Source organism: Mustela lutreola, chromosome 8 (genome assembly GCF_030435805.1).
Source record: "Mustela lutreola isolate mMusLut2 chromosome 8, mMusLut2.pri, whole genome shotgun sequence".
Taxonomy (NCBI): domain Eukaryota; kingdom Metazoa; phylum Chordata; class Mammalia; order Carnivora; family Mustelidae; genus Mustela; species Mustela lutreola.
The window spans coordinates 49,280,824-49,297,164 of record NC_081297.1 but is presented as its reverse complement, the minus strand read 5'-3'; the positions used below and the strand labels follow the sequence as shown (position 1 = coordinate 49,297,164).

The 16,341-nt window shown below is 34.7% G+C and overlaps 1 pseudogene; it reads right to left on the bottom strand.

Moving 5' to 3' along the window:
- Positions 1–2,494: 2,494 nt before the first annotated feature.
- LOC131839706 (ATP-dependent zinc metalloprotease YME1L1-like) lies at positions 2,495–15,669 on the bottom strand (annotated as a pseudogene).
- Between the last annotated feature and the right edge of the window lie 672 nt (positions 15,670–16,341).

Below are 16,341 nucleotides of genomic sequence, written 5' to 3'. Positions count from 1 at the left end.
GAAATGGAAAATTCAACTGATTTGAGATGACAGAAGAATCAGTGAATTTGAAGAATCAACAGAAATTATTCAATCTCAAGCAGAGAGGGAGAAAAAAAAAAAACAACAAAGAAGAAAATGAACAAAGCCTGAGACCAGATCAACAATAAGTGTACCAACACATATATAAGGAGACCCCCAGAAGGAAGACAGAAAAGGATTAATAAATATATTTGAAGAAGTAATTGCCAAAAATTGCCTAAATTTGATGAAAACCTAATCTGCAGATCCATGAAGCCCAATAAATCCTAACTAGGAAATAAACAAGGACATCCACACTTAAACACATCATCATGGGGTCAAACTGCTAAGACAAGAATAAGCAAACAACAAGAAAATCTTGAAATCTGCAAGAGAAAAAAAACAACCTATCACAAAAGGAGACCAAAATTATGATTAACAGCTGACTTCTTACCAAAAAATAATGGGAGCTAGGAGTCTATGGGATAACATAATCAAAATGAAAAAAAAAAATAATGGAAGCTAGGAGTCTATGGGATAACATAATCTAAATGATTAAAGATAAAAAAAAAAAGGCAACCATGTATTCTATATCCAGCAAAACGATTCTTAAAAAAACAAAGGCAAAAATAAATGACATTCCCAGAGAAAGACTGTGGAAATAAGATTATATAAAGCACTAGTTATGTCACTATATTGCTGAGTTGATGTAACATGCACAGATATAACATATGACACTAGGAGCACAGAAAAGAAAATGAGATATATTGAAACAAAGTTCCTACATTTGACCAGAATTAGAGTAGACTGATAAGATGCATACAGTCATACCTAGATCAATCATTAAGATGTAACTCAAAAAAGGAGGAACATAAGAATCTCTTGAGATATGAGAAAAACAGGAAACAAAAAGCAAAATGGGAGGTGTAGAAACAAGTATATCAAAACTAAATCTGAATTAACTAAACACCACTCAACAGAGATTGTCGATGGGATTAAAAAAAGCAAGATTGATAAAGAACCTGTGTTCAGAATATATGATCTCTTACACCAAATAATAAGACAACCCAAAAGTGACGGTGAGGGTGCTCTTAATGGACATTTCTCCAAAGAAAATATATACACGGCCAATAAAATAGGAGAGGATATCACTAGTAGAGATAAATGTATGTTAATCCATTTACAGCAGAATGACTTTATCAAAAAGACCCTAAGAATATGCTGTAGAAGATATGGAGAATGATGCATTTCATCAGGTCCATAAAAAGGTATACAGAAACTTACTACATGACCCAGCATTTTCAACCCCAGAAGTCTATCTAGGAAAAATAAAAACATGCAAAGACATGTATACACACAGGGAGAAGGAAGGAAGGAGAGAGGGACAGGGAAGGATGAAAGAGGAGAGAAAGGGAAAAGGGAAGTGGCCAATTAAAAAATGGGACAATGAATCTGGACCAAGGGTATATGAGAGTTCCTTGTATTATTCAAGTAACATTTCTGTAAGTTTGAAATTAGATCAAAATTTAAAGCTACAAAAAAAAAAAAAAAGAGGCAAGATACTGTATAGCAAACTCCCTCTATCAACTTCTTCAATGAAGACCATATACAGCTTAAAAGTTATTAGAAAACTGTAGGTAATTTTAATAAAATCACTTCAAGAATATAATCTGGTTGTAAAGCCAATACAATGAGCTCTAAAATAATTCTCTATTCAGTTAAATAAAGTCATCTGTAAATCCTGTAACAACATGTTCATATTAAAAAAATCTGAATGAAAAGCAAACATGACTTTCCATAACCAGGAGGATAATTCAAAGTTCACTTTGAAAGGACTGAGATTTGGGGTTAATCTTTCTTTTAATACCAAGCATAATTATATAGTTATTCAGATTTTGAAGTGAAGAGAAAAACAGGAAACAAAAAGCAAAATGGGAGGTGTGGAAACAAGTATATCAAAACTAAATCTGAATTAACTAAATATTTAATTTAACTTATTATTTTTTAATAATTTATTTAACAAAATATTTGCTGCTCTGAAGTAAATTTCATTTTTTATTTAACAAAATATTTGCTGCTCTGAAGTAAATTTCATTAGTAAATGATGATGTTTAAAAAGAAAAAAGACCATGAAAATGCAAGCTGCATTTCTAAAAGGTTGTAGTCACTTAAATTCTGATTAAATCTGTACATTTACAATCTCTCTTAGATAGACAAAAACAGAACTATTTTATATATGAACAATCTGAAACATAATAAAGTGCATCTTAATGAAGTTTCCAATAACCTATATAGAAATATGTTTCACTTGATCCAAATGGCAGCATTTCTTCATCAAAGATAAATGGTACTATCTAAAAACAAAGATAATCCTTCAATAATTTTACATTGCCAAGTTTTTATTCACATCTAGTAGAGGAATCAACCCTAAAATCATTACTTATTTTCAACTGAATAACTGATTAACATTTATCAAATAAGCTGTTTCCAATCCCAATAGTTCTTTATTTTCTTTAACATATTTGCTATGGGCTGATAATTTGCCATAGGTGTCATCATGAGAATAACCAGAATTAGATTAAATGTGACAAAAGAGAGACAAAGTGTTTCACACTCTTGAGTGATACCAAGGCAAGAATGGGAGAAAAGCGTTGCAAAAGGAAACCACCGAAATGCTACTTACATATTCCTGCAGCAAAACCAGCAAAGCATCCATTTTAAGAGTTATCATCTCACTTCCAATTTCTTTCCCTCAAGAACAATTTGAATCTCTTTGGCATCCAAAGTCTCATAGGTTAGTAAAGCTTCTGCTAGATTCTTACGCTCTTTTGCATGAGTCTTCAAGATATGTTTTGCTCATTCATATGAGTCCTGAAATGAAAAAAAGGAGGTATCAAAGAGGCAGAAAACTTAGTAGAAGCAAAAATCATAAATAAGAAAAAAAAAAGTATATGCCTTAAAAAATGTGAACTATATTCATTTCTATTTATAAAAGATAAAAGCATGAAGCTCTTTTAAAAGTTAACATAGAATGTATTACTTGCCCCAGGCGTCCAGGTCCGTGAATCATTAGGCTTACACATTTCAAAGCACTCACCATAGCACATACCCTACCCAATGTCCATAACCCAGCCACCACATCCCTCCCCCCTCCTCCCCCAGCAATCCTCAGTTTGTTTTGTGAGATTAAGAGTATCTTAAGGCATGGAGCTTTTAAACACCCAGCATGGAGCCTACTTGATTGATTGATCAATAGATAAGGCAAGCTTGGTTCTCAAGGATTAGTTTCATACTTGCAAACATTCTATATTTAACCTCAAAATGTATCACGTGGATAAGTGAGTACTACTTAGGCAGCTATACTTAAAAATATATAAGTATATAGTATACTTATCTGCTTTTTAAATAAGGTCTGCGAACAAAGAAATCTATTTCTTTATTCAATATACACATTAAAAAGAAAAGGCAGGTTTGCTCCTTTTGCCTTGTGAGATTTCACCAATTTATTCACTTTAAAGGGTGAGGAAAGATCTACTTTTCTACTCTTATTTGGTAACAACTTACCTGTCAGTCAGTGACTATACCATTGTAAAATGAGTTTACCAACACCAAGAAGCATACATCATATAAAAATAACACAATTATTAAAAATAAACATCATTAGACATTCTGAACAGAACTGTTATGGTCAAGTGAAATATAAAATTAAAGATAACATATAAAGTATTATAAATATGTCATGGAATATTGAAACTAATAACCTAGGATGAATTAGTATTGACTTTAAAAACTCCATTGGGGGCGCCTGGGTGGCTCAGTGGGTTAAGCCGCTGCCTTCGGCTCAGGTCATGATCTCAGGGTCCTAGGATCGAGTCCCGCATTGGGCTCTCTGCTCAGCAGGGGGCCTGCTTCCTCCTCTCTCTCTCTGCCTGCCTCTCTGCCTACTTGTGATCTCTCTCTGTCAAATAAATAAATAAAATTTTTAAAAAAATAATGCTTTAAAAAAAAAACAACAAACTCCATTGGAATGAAACCCTTACACTGTAACATGTAAGACTATGATAGGTTTTTATATCTTTAAGTTTCATATGCATTTGAACTTAAAATGTACACTAGCTAATCATCATTTTCCTTATTAACAATGTAAGTGTGCCATCTAGTGGAAAGAATACTTACCGCCCTCGTATGCTTAGCATTTCAGAAAAGTATTAAGAGCAAAGAAAGAGTATTTCCAATGTTCTAATACTAGGAGAGATAATTTACTCGAAATAACATAAATTGTAAAAAAAAAAAAAAAAAAGAGAGAGAGAGAGAATGAAGATTCAGGCAAGGGAGAGAGAATTCCTCTTCTGAAACACCTTCTAAACCTTTCTATCATATAAACTTTTCATAAACTTAATGACTTTAAAGCTTTGACGTCCTTGAGTTAATCAAACCTGGCCCTCCTGGGGAGACTCTGAATCCCTCAAGTGATTCCCTTCTATCCCAGATATTTCAGGGTAAAGAGGTGAGCTCTTTGAAGTTTACACCATCTGACTTCAACATCCTTCATTCGGCCATCTACAACCCTAATTCCAGTTCTCACTCACTAGACTTTCTGCCATTTAGCTCAATCTTTTCCATTCCAAGACCTGCCTTCATGTACATCCAAATGGAATGCACATATCCAACATCTGCACTAAGCACCAGACCCACGTATCCTTCCCCACTTGAAATCTTCACTAAGACACCTTAAATTCAGGGGCGCCTGGGTGGCTCAGTTGGTTAAGTGTCTGCCTTCAGCTCAGGTCATGATCCCAGAGTCCAGAGATCGAGCCCCACATGAGGCTCCCTGCTCAACCGGGAGTCTGCATCTCCCTCTGCTCCTCACTTACCCCACTTTATGCTCATGCTCTCTCACTCTCTCTCAAATAAACAAATAAAACCTTAAAAAAAGAAAATACTTCAAATTCAATATGTATAAAACTCAGCTCATAATCTACACACTTCCCCACCTTAGGCCATCATCACTGTTTTCTCAGTCAATGGCACACACAACTAGATGGCTGCACCAGGCAGAAATCGAGAACACAGCTTTGTTACTTAATTTAGCTGCTCTCTCACCCAAACATCAGAAAGGTATTTGATTCCACTAGATCAGTATCTCTTGAATGCATTCATTTTTCTCAATTTCCCCTCTCACTGCCCTAATCCAAGCATCTGCTGTACCTTAAGGAGATTCCAAGTACCTACTGACTCATCTCACTGAATCAATGCTCACATATTCTGTTCTGGACCTTGCAATCCAAAAGACTTTTGTTTTCAAAGCCCTTTATGCTTCATTCTCAGCATATGTACACAGCGAGGCACAAAGCAACTAATATTTGTTGAATAAAATATATTTCAGAGTGAAAATAATAAAGACTCAAATAATCAAATATCCCCCCTAGTCTAACAACACTATTGTTTTACAGCTGAAGTAGAATATTTATAATTACTGATTTTAACTGTTCCTAGCCTATCGCCAGAATAAAATAAGATTCAGTCTATGACCAGAGGCTCCCAACTACATACTGAAATCATGGCTTCAATGGTGCACTCATTCTCTTGATTATATATAGTGACAGTTCTAAGCAGGGGATAACCATTATCTTCTGGTAGCACCTAACTATTTAGGCACATTAATGAGTAGACAGATGAATAATCACAGAAAAACAGGATTATTACCCTTAGAAGGATTCTAATTTCTTGTTCAATAGCAGATTGAGTTATTGGACTCAGTTTCCCAGTATCACTGTAGGTCATAACTCCAAGCTAAAACAAATGAAAAGAAAGAAATTGAACAGAAACACCCCAAACCACTAATAAATGTTAACAGAGGAAGTACTATCCTATACTTAAGGAAACCTCATCAAGGGCAAGGAAGAAATTCAGTATAGAAATTTCATCATTCTTCTGAAAGTGTAAGACTAAAAAGTATGAACAAGAGAGAAACTTTAAAGTCCTAAGTATGGTTCTGAGTACCTTCTTAGAAAACCGTTGCCACTATTCCAAATCCAGAAATTCACAATGTAGTGTATTAGAAGTGCTGTGTGAAGTCACAGTGATAATGTAGGAGAGTGAAATACGTGGGAAGGGTAAAATAAGCAAGCTCGGCAAACAGAAGTTTTAGGTCATATGAACAGAAACAGAATATCTTATCATTTGCTTAACTCATGAGACACTATTATTGTCCAAGCAGCCAGAATGGAAAGTGAATACTATATTTTAGTATTCAAAAAAAAAAAAAAAGTTTAGTTTAGAATGAGCTGTGACAAATCTACTCAGAATGAGACAGGGGAAAAGTAAATGTTACCAATTTATAACGAGAACTCTCTCTCATACGGTGCCTGGGGTAGCTCAGTGAGTTAAGAGGCTGACTTCAGCTCCGGTCATGGTCCCAAGAGTCCTAGAATCAAGTTCTGCGTTGGGCTCCCTGCTCAGCTGGGAGTCTGCTTCTCCCTCTGACCATTCCCCCTCTCATGCTCACTCTCTCAAATAAAAAAATAAAGTCTTTAAAAAAAGAACCCTGTCTCATAAGGAGACACTTGGCAGTCATCATTTGATACATGAGGGAGGGGTAAAATTAGGTATTACCTTTTCACTCATTCCAAATTTGGTAACCATCCACTTTGCAATTTTAGTTGCATTATTAAAATCACTGGAAGCATCTAAAATTTAAAAATATACATAGACTTTATTTTAAAATATTTTTAAATCAGCAAGCACAATCTGAACTAAAGCCATTCTTTACAGCCAACTTGTGATATGGTCAGTTCCAAATAAAAGCTCCTCAAGCCACTCTTCCTCCCATACTAACATCCATCTGCCCAAGCAGCTGAGCTCTAGTTTTATTCCGTCTGTCGTTCTCAGGCAAGAGGGACACCTAGACAACTGAAAACAAAGAAAAACTCCAGACACAGTTGGAAATATTCACATTAATGATCAGAATTGTCATCTGGCTCTTGCTATAGTACTTAATATCATGATGCTGACAGCTCAGAGACATTTAGTAGAGATGGTCGTAGGCAACTAACGACAAAAGTGGCATTATACAAAGGAAAAAAAATTCTTTATAAAGCAAAAGTTTATTTTACATGCCATAGCTATATAATCCTGCAATAGGATAATTCTGCAATAGGATGGACCTGTACCCAGGTGCCAAAAAAGGCTTAAAATGTCTATCCTTAGAAAGAAAATGAAACTTGTACTCAGAAAAATCTTAGAAAGACTGTGGAACCACTAATCTAGTTTCTTTGCAGAGGGAAAAAAAAGCAATGACATATTTAAGAATGACACTTTGGTGTCATTCCAGACTTAAATTTCATCATGTAAATATATAATATTTGAACTATTAGTATTCTATATTAGCAGATAAGTTTCACGAGTATCTCTGATCTCACAATGGTTCAGAAGATTAAAGAAGAAACTTACTGGCAAACTTAGAACATAGTTGAATTTTCTTTTTAATTATTTTCCTCAACAGTTTCCTACAAAAGCTTTTGGAGAGTGTTATTTGAAGGAAAAGAAAAAAACGAGATACTTATATGTCCAGGTGTTGGCCCTCTTGGCATGATTGTAGCTTTGTTGATAGGCACTGCGTCCTTAGTGTAATATGCAATAATAGCATGACCGGATTCGTGATAAACTGTGATGGTTTTGTTTTTATTGTCAATTTCCACGCTTCTACATTCAGGCCCTAAGGATAAAAATTTAATTGCATAAAATTATTCTGTTAAGAAGGTATATTTAGATGAATGAAACCCATTTGCCTTTAAGTTATTCTTAGAGTGACATGACTTAATAGCGTTAATAAGTTATTTTAAGCCAAAGTAAGTTGCCAACTGACAACCAAAATTGTAAGAGCTGTCCTCTTACTCCTTACTGTCAACCAGGAAAGTTTAGTTCTATTTGCAGAAAATAAATTTAAACAAGAAGTGTCACAACGAAATTGCTCTGAAGCTGATTCAAGATTTAAAATCAAATACTGAAAATTAGCAAAATTTTTCTTTTATCAGTACAATTATTCTTTTATCAACTATACCAGACAAGAGTAAACACATGGGCACCTCCTGCCCCCAAACTGTATAATCATATAAACTATATTTGTTCTGTAAGAGGCCCAGTTGCTTGGCTACTTTTGAGTAAATATTTTCTTGCTCCTATACCTTTCTTTCTTATAACATTTTTCTCAAAAAGAATTTATTCTCTAACATAATGAACAGTGTAAGACAGGGAAAATAAAAAAGAGAGAAAGCCTACCCATTAGAATTTTATCTTTGGAAAACTCTAGTTCCTTCATGGTAACCATTTCTTTTCCATCAAGAGCTGCCTTTAATGCAGCCTGGTTCACAAGATTCTCCAACTCTGCTCCAGAAAAACCAACAGTACCTCGAGCTATAATTTCTGGATCCACAGCTACGTAGGTAAACACAATATTAAAATTCCAAAACAACTCTTCACAAATGACTCATATTCCAAAAGAAAAAAGAAAAGAGCTATCTTTTTTAAAAAATATTTTTTATTTTTTTTTAAAGATTTTATTTATTTATTTGACAGAGTGAGCTCACAAGCAGGCAGAGAGGCAGGCAGAGAGAGAGCAGAGAGCCTGACACAGGGCTCGATCCCAGGACCCTGAGATCACAACCTGAGCTGAAGACAGCAGCTCGACCCACTGAGCCACCCAGGTGCCCCTGAAAACAGGTATCTTGAACTAACACTTAAAATATTTATATCACTGTAACTACAAAATAAACTTACCTTTTCTAAAGGAAAACCAAAATTGCCATTGAATAGATCATTAAAGCCCCATTGGGACACATCACAAAAGTTCTTAAATTTAAATAACTTTGTGAAAAATAAAGAAATGCAGAGTTGCCAGACATGATTTATAAACTTTCAAATTATGACCTAAAATTTTACTAGCCTCCATGGAGGAGAAGGAGAGATGGAGAGGAGAAGGGAGTTGAGCGAAATTGGAAGGGGAGGTGAACCATGAGAGACTATGGACTCTGAAAAACAACCTGAGGGTTTTGAAGGGGTGGGGGGTGGGAAGTTGGGCCAGCCTGGTGGTGGGTATTTTGGAGGGCACATATTGCATGGAGCACTGGGTGTGGTGCATAAACAATGAACTCTAGTACACTGAAAAGTAATCAAAAAAATAAAAAAATAATAAAAAATAAAAATTCTAGTATTATTTGATAGACAATTTCATGTTTGGAAGAGTAAATATGACTACATGTTGCAAGATAATGCCTCTCATATCCATTAACATTAAATATTTGTGAAGGATTATCATCTTGGATGGAGTTTTATTTCTTATTTTAATTCCAGGACAGCTAACATACAGTGCTATGTTAGTTTCAGGTGTACAATACAGTGATTCAACAATTTCACATGTCACCCACTGCTCATCACAAGTGTGCTCCTTAATCCCCATCACCTATTCCACCCTAGACTGGAATTCTGCATATAAATATTCAGATAACTCCTTGTAAAACATGGCTCAAGTAACAGTTTCAATAACCAGAAGGCAGAACAAAGGTTGATAGAGATAGATAGTACGCAATCCTCATAAGCAAAAACATGCAAACTAGTCACTCAAGGAACAATAACTCTGCAGCAGTCTATGATGAGAGCTACACTGTGATAGCTTCCTATCACAACTGCTGTAAGTATAAAATGTTAAACCACAGACTTAGACAAGATTTAAAAAAAATGATTAGAACAAATTAAAATATGAATAACTTCTATGATAAAATAAAAAAATTAAAACTGTAATAAATTTTATTTTAAAAATGCTCTCTACCACCCCCAAACTTTTGTGATATAAAGTTGTCAGAAGATTCTTTTAACAACTTTACTGAAATTTAATTCATACATCACAGAATTTAAAGTAGATAATCCAGTAGTTTTTAATATAGTCAGAGTTGTGCAATTACCAACAATCTAACTTAAGAATATTTTTATTCCCCCACTCCAAAAGAAACCCCATAGCTACCAATAGTCACTCTCCATTCTTCCCTCCTTCTGGCAGCCACTTATCTACTTTCTGTTGCCACTGATTTTCTTATTCTGGACATTTCACATAAACAGAATCATATGTGATGTTTGGTGATGGGCTTCCTTCTCTTTTAAAGTTCAACCATGTTTCAGTATGTATCAGTACTTGTAAAAACAGTCTTTTAATATGTACTTAATCTAATGCCTCTGGGAAGTTTGTGGCTCCTATTATAACTCCTTCATTGGGTTTAAAACTAGTAAAAAAAGAAGGAAAGTAACATTTCACTGAAAATTAAAACAATACACATATAGAAATGCTCTACACAAAACTATCATTAAATTTCGTAACAGTAAAGAAAAGGGACTGATTTTTTTTATACCCAATGTGATAAGACATCTCTATTATTTTTTAAAAAGAACAAATGTTACTAGGCCAGTACACTTCAATAAAACTGTTAACAATAAATCACAAAGTCATCTATGATTACATGCCTTCACAGTATTTGTTCTACTTAGGAAGACATGACCTGACGGAAAAGGCTAGGGAACCTAATTTGTGAAAAAATACTCTCAAGCTTACCAGTTCAAATTATTTGCTCCTAGACTTCCTGTTTGGTTTTAAGAAGGCTTTCCTTCTTCCAAAGCAACCCCACTTCTTTTTTTTTTTTAATTAAGTTGATTTATTTGCAGCATAACAGTATTCATTATTTTTCACCACACCCAGTGCTCCATGCAATCCGTGCCCTCTATAATACCCACCACCTGGTACCCCAACGTCCCACCCCCCCCCCACCACTTCAAACCCCTCGGATTGTTTTTCAGAGTCCATAGTCTCTCATGATTCACCTCCTCTTCCAATTTACCCCAACTCCCTTCTCCTCTCTAACACCCCTTCTCCTCCATGATAGTTGTTATGCTCCACAAATAAGTGAAACCATATGATAATTGACTGTCTCTGCTTGACTTATTTCACTCAGCATAATCTCTTCCAGTCGCGTCCATGTTGCTACAAAAGTTGGGTATTCATCCTTTGTGATGGAGGCATAATACTCCATAGTGTATATGGACCACATCTTCCTTATCCATTCGTCCGTTGAAGGGCATCTTGGTTCTTTCCATAGTTTGGCGACCATGGCCATTGCAAAGAAACCCCACTTCTTGCTCTTTATATTATAAAAACTGATGCAAACTTTTAATCTACCACAACACTAAAAGCGAGGAATCAGCAAACACTCTTTACGTATCCAAACAGACTGGTATTCTAAATGGGAATCATTTTCCTGTCATGATACAATCAATGAAAAAAGGTATAGAGATCACCAATTAAGAAGAGTTGATACCTCAGTCAGCCCATTAGTAATTGAAAGAACACAATACAGAGAATGCAGCTTGTCTTGACTTCATGCACAGGGACTACTCAGTTGCCTAGATTTTATTTTTAAGTAATTTCTATACTCCACATGGGGCTCAAATGCACAACTCAGAGAGGAAGAGCTGCTTACTCCACTGACTTAGCCAGATGCCCCGCTATTTCTTGAATGTTCCCAAATATATTACGATATCCCAAAGACAGACGAAGATTCAATTACCCATCCGTTTCAGCAAGAAGCTGATTTACAGTCTGCTTTGAATATGAATGCATTGTAGACTCAATTCACTTCCCACCAACAGAATCTAATTCATCAATAAATATAACACGGGGAGCATTTGCTTTTGCTTCCCCTAGGAAGAGAGAAGAGATACAAATAAGTTTAATGAAATCAATGTTTTTTTTAAACAAAATCATGTAAGTATTAAAAACCTGTAAGACTGTCAAAGGCAACAAAAGACATTCATTAAGGAGAAAGTGCATAAAATGAGATCTCTTTCTTTCTTTTAAAACGGATTTAAGAACAGCAGCCTCAGGAAAAAAACTGTATCATACAAAATGATATATAATAAAAATAACCAAGTACTCATTCTTCTGACTGTACAAGGCACAGTCAGATTTGAGGCTAACTATTCCTTAATTAAAACTACTGAATTAATGAATAAGATAAAAAGGACAACAACAACAGAAAACCCAGCTTTTCAACAGACCCAAACCTTACCTAACACTTCTAGCTCCTCTGTTTGGGAAAGTACAGTTCTGTTTTAGGTTAGACATTAAGTTACCTAGAAACAAAACCCCACAATGGTGAGGTCAGCTATCAATCATAATCGAATAACAAATCAAGGGTAAGAATCCCTCTTCCCCTAAAATTAACAAAATTTTGTATTGTATGAAAGATACATTAAAACATACTAAATAGATTTCTGATATGGCTGGCTCCTACACCCACAAACATTTCATCAAATTCTGATCCATAAGCAGAATAAAAAGGAACATCAGCTTCTCCAGCCACAGCCCAAGCAAGAAGCGTCTTTCCTGTCCCTGGTGGTCTAACTAAAAGTATTCCTAAAAGAGAAAACAAATACACTGATTCAACTTAAAAAATAAAAATAAAACCTGATGTGAACCTATGAAACAAGTAGTTATTGATTAATGTATACATAGTTTTCCGGTTGAAAGCACATGACTATTATTTTGAAACAAAGCAAAACACATGTCTCTAGTAATGATTCACTTCAGGAACTTCTTTAAAACTAATTTCCCTCTACCATTTATATCTTGAGAGAATGGAACATAATAAACTTATCTGTCATTAAACAAGTAAGATAAAATTCACATAAACACAATTTAAAAGATTAAGCAACAAAATATGACACATATAAAACATATTTCAGAAACTCTGATGAAAATTTGATTTGGACATCTGATGAAAATTTGAAGAAATTCCGGAGTACAAGATATTAAGGAAACAGTATTTAATTTCATTTGGTAGGATAAATTATTCTCTTTAGGATAATGTCCTTAATCTTAGGTGATACATAACAAAGTATGTAGAGGTAAAGTAGTTCATGCTAAGCTTTGTAACTTTTCCTATGTTAGAAAATTTTCATAACAGCAGTGCGTTTTTCATAAGTTGGAATAACAGATTTCTCTGGTTTTCACAACTTTTCATTTTTCATTTAAAAAGGCAAAAAGCCCTGTATTAATGCTATATTTTAACATAAAAAACTATTTTTAAAGGAAAGTTGTTGAAAAATACCTTTAAGACTACCCCTTGTATTGCTATGTTATTGTTATTCTTAACTGGCTTAAATGGTAGAATGTATTTTTGTAACTGAGAATATTCCAACAATTTTACAAAATATCTCTTGTGATTAGAAAGAAAAGTGTTTAACTATTCTATGACTTTAAACTTTAAACTTTTTGATGTTATAGTACTGATTTTAATAAATGAATCCCAAATTAGCAGAGATTCATGCAAATAGTTTTATATACTGCTGAACATTGTCAGTACAGATAGTGGGCAGTATAGAAACAAACCTTAAATATGAGTGCCACCTTTAACTTACCAATTCCACTTCTAGTATTAGAATCCAGAATAATGAATAAATAAATGAGTAAATCTAGAATTTATTCTAAAGAGATAATCAAGGATATAGGCAAAGCCTTGAGATAATAAGATGATCACCACAGTGCTGATTTTATTATTTTAATTAAAAATGTCTGAGTATAGTTGACACACAGTTACATTAGTTTCAGGTGCACAGCATAGTGATTTGACAAGTTTAAACATTATGCTGTGCTCACAAGTATAACTACCCTCTGTCACCATACAACACTATTACAGTATCACTGACTATATTTCCTATGCCTTTTACTCCTCTGACCTACTCATTCGACAACTAAAAGCATGTTTCTCTCTTTCCTCTATATACATTTTTGCCCAGCCCTCAGACTGCTAATTTTAACCACAAAACACTGGAAACCGTTAAAGTTTAATGTAAGTGATTACAGCATAGCATGATCATATAGTCCAAGGACACCACAAAGTCATTACAATCTTGTACCCAATTCTAGCATATGGTTTTCCCTCACACCAATAAACAATTCTCCAACACCAGTCGGGCACCTTAACATTCAAATCAATTCTGATGCTACCCACCTGAAGATAGCATCAAATACCGTAAGTTAAGGACTTCATCCCAAAAGACTGCAAAATACATACTAATTTGTGGAAAGTTCCAGCCCTCTTATCACATGGTTGATTCTCCTGGCAACCAGCTGCTAACCTTAGGTGTGCCCTAAAAGTTGACTCATTAACAGAAGACAAATCTATTCCTGTCATCACTATAAAACTACAAGAAATGGGACTAAAACTAAATATGTATTTCTTTTTTTTTTTTTTTAAGATTTTACTTATTTATTTGACAGACAGAGATCAAAAGTAGGCAGAGAGAGAGGAAGGGAAGCAGGCTCCCCGCTGAGCAGAGAGCCCAATTCGGGGCTCGATCCCAGGACTCTGGGATCATGACCTGAGCCAAAGGCAGAGGCTTTAACCAACTGAGCCACCAGGCGCCCCTAAATATGTATTTATAATTATAAATCACAACAGTCATTAAAAGAGAAAATGCCAAAGACAAACAGGACTATTCCACAAATTAGTATGTATACTAATTTTTAAGGTCATGAAATATCCACACCCACTCTCATAATAACAGAGTGAGGAAGGGAACCTGGGTGGCTTAGTCAGTTAAACATTAAACTTCGGCTTACTTCATGATAGGGTCGTGAGATTGATCCCTGCATGGGGCTCTACATTCAGTGCAGAGTCTGCTTCAGATTCTCTCCCTCTGCCCTCCCCTTGACTGACTCCTGCACTTGCATATGTGCTCACTCTCTCTCTCTCAAATAAATAAATAAATAAATAAGCTAAAGAACTTTTTCAGATTGAAGAAAAATCTAGGGATACCTAGGTGGCTCAGTCAGTTAGGCAGCAACTCTTGATTCTGGTTCAGATCATGATCTGTCTGCTTGAAGATTTTCATTCTCTCTATCCCTCTGCCCTTCCCCACTGCCTGCTCTCCCTCTCTCTCTTTCTCTAAAATAATTTTTAAAAAAAGATTAAAGAAAAATCTAAATGTGTAAACCTGGATTGTGTCCTAAACCTGGATTTGGGGTGGGGGATGGGAGGACCTCACTACAAAAGGTATTAATAAGAGAAATGTAGAAATTTGAATATAACTAAATTTCATAATTAGTTCTGGAATGGTGTGAAATTTCCCGACTTTAATAACTATACTGGAGTTATGTAATAGAATAATCTTATTTTTTAGGAGATACATAACAAGGTATTTGGGGTTAAAGGAGCATGAGCTTTACAATTTACTCTTAAACAGTTTAAAAATACATTTATGTAAAGAAAGTGAGAAAATGGGACAAAATGCTAAAAAACTACTCAGTCTGGTTAAGAGTGCAGAGAGTTATCTGCACTATTCTCACAATTTAAAATCTGAAATTGTAATAAAATTCAAAATCCCCTTCCTCTTCCTCTCAAAAAAAGGTTATACAATGGTATGTTCAGAATGAAGACTTATTTGTAAAATAGCCGTTAAGAACTAAACCTTAAGCTTTTAAATCGGTAAAAATTAAATTAGCAATGGATTATTGTATTTTGTTTTTAACATCAAGTCATGGTAAAGGGAAGGTACCTTGCCTTTGGGAAGTTTACCTCCAAGCACAGTAAATTTCTATGGATTTGTCAAGAATCCAACAGACATCATTAAAAATATTAGCTATCAATTTAAATTAAAAGTGCATTTATGGAGGCTTAAGTGGGTAGAAGAATAAATGAAAGAAGATGGGATTGGGAGGGAGACAAACCATAAATGACTCTTAATCTCACAAAACAAACTGAGGGTTGCCGGGGGGAGGGGGTTGGGGAGAAGGGGGTGGGATTATGGACATTGGGGAGGGTATGTGATTTGGTGAGTGCTGTGAAGTGTGTAAACCTGGTGATTCACAGACCTGGGGATAAAAATATATGTATATAAAAAATATATGTTTATAAAAAATAAAAAATTTTAAAAAAAAATTAAAAAAAATATTTAAAAAAAAAGTGCATTTATGTGTGTACTTTTATGTATTTATTTTAAATTACACTGGTCTTATAATACGTTTGCAGCCAATTTGCAACCCTGTATTAGACAACTTTAAATAGTTCTCAGTGGGGAAAAAAATAACTCAAGTACATTGGTCAGGGTTAAAAAGAAACTACCTGACAAGAAGTGTACTAAAACATGAAACATCTCTGGGCTGAAGGGCATTATGAAAATCTAGAATTAAACTCATGACTCTCTTAGATTCCTAAATCATTTTCTAGGATTTTCTCTAGGATGTATACAATCGTTAAAGAGTAAACAAGTTTTTTTGATTAGGCTTAGAATGGTCTT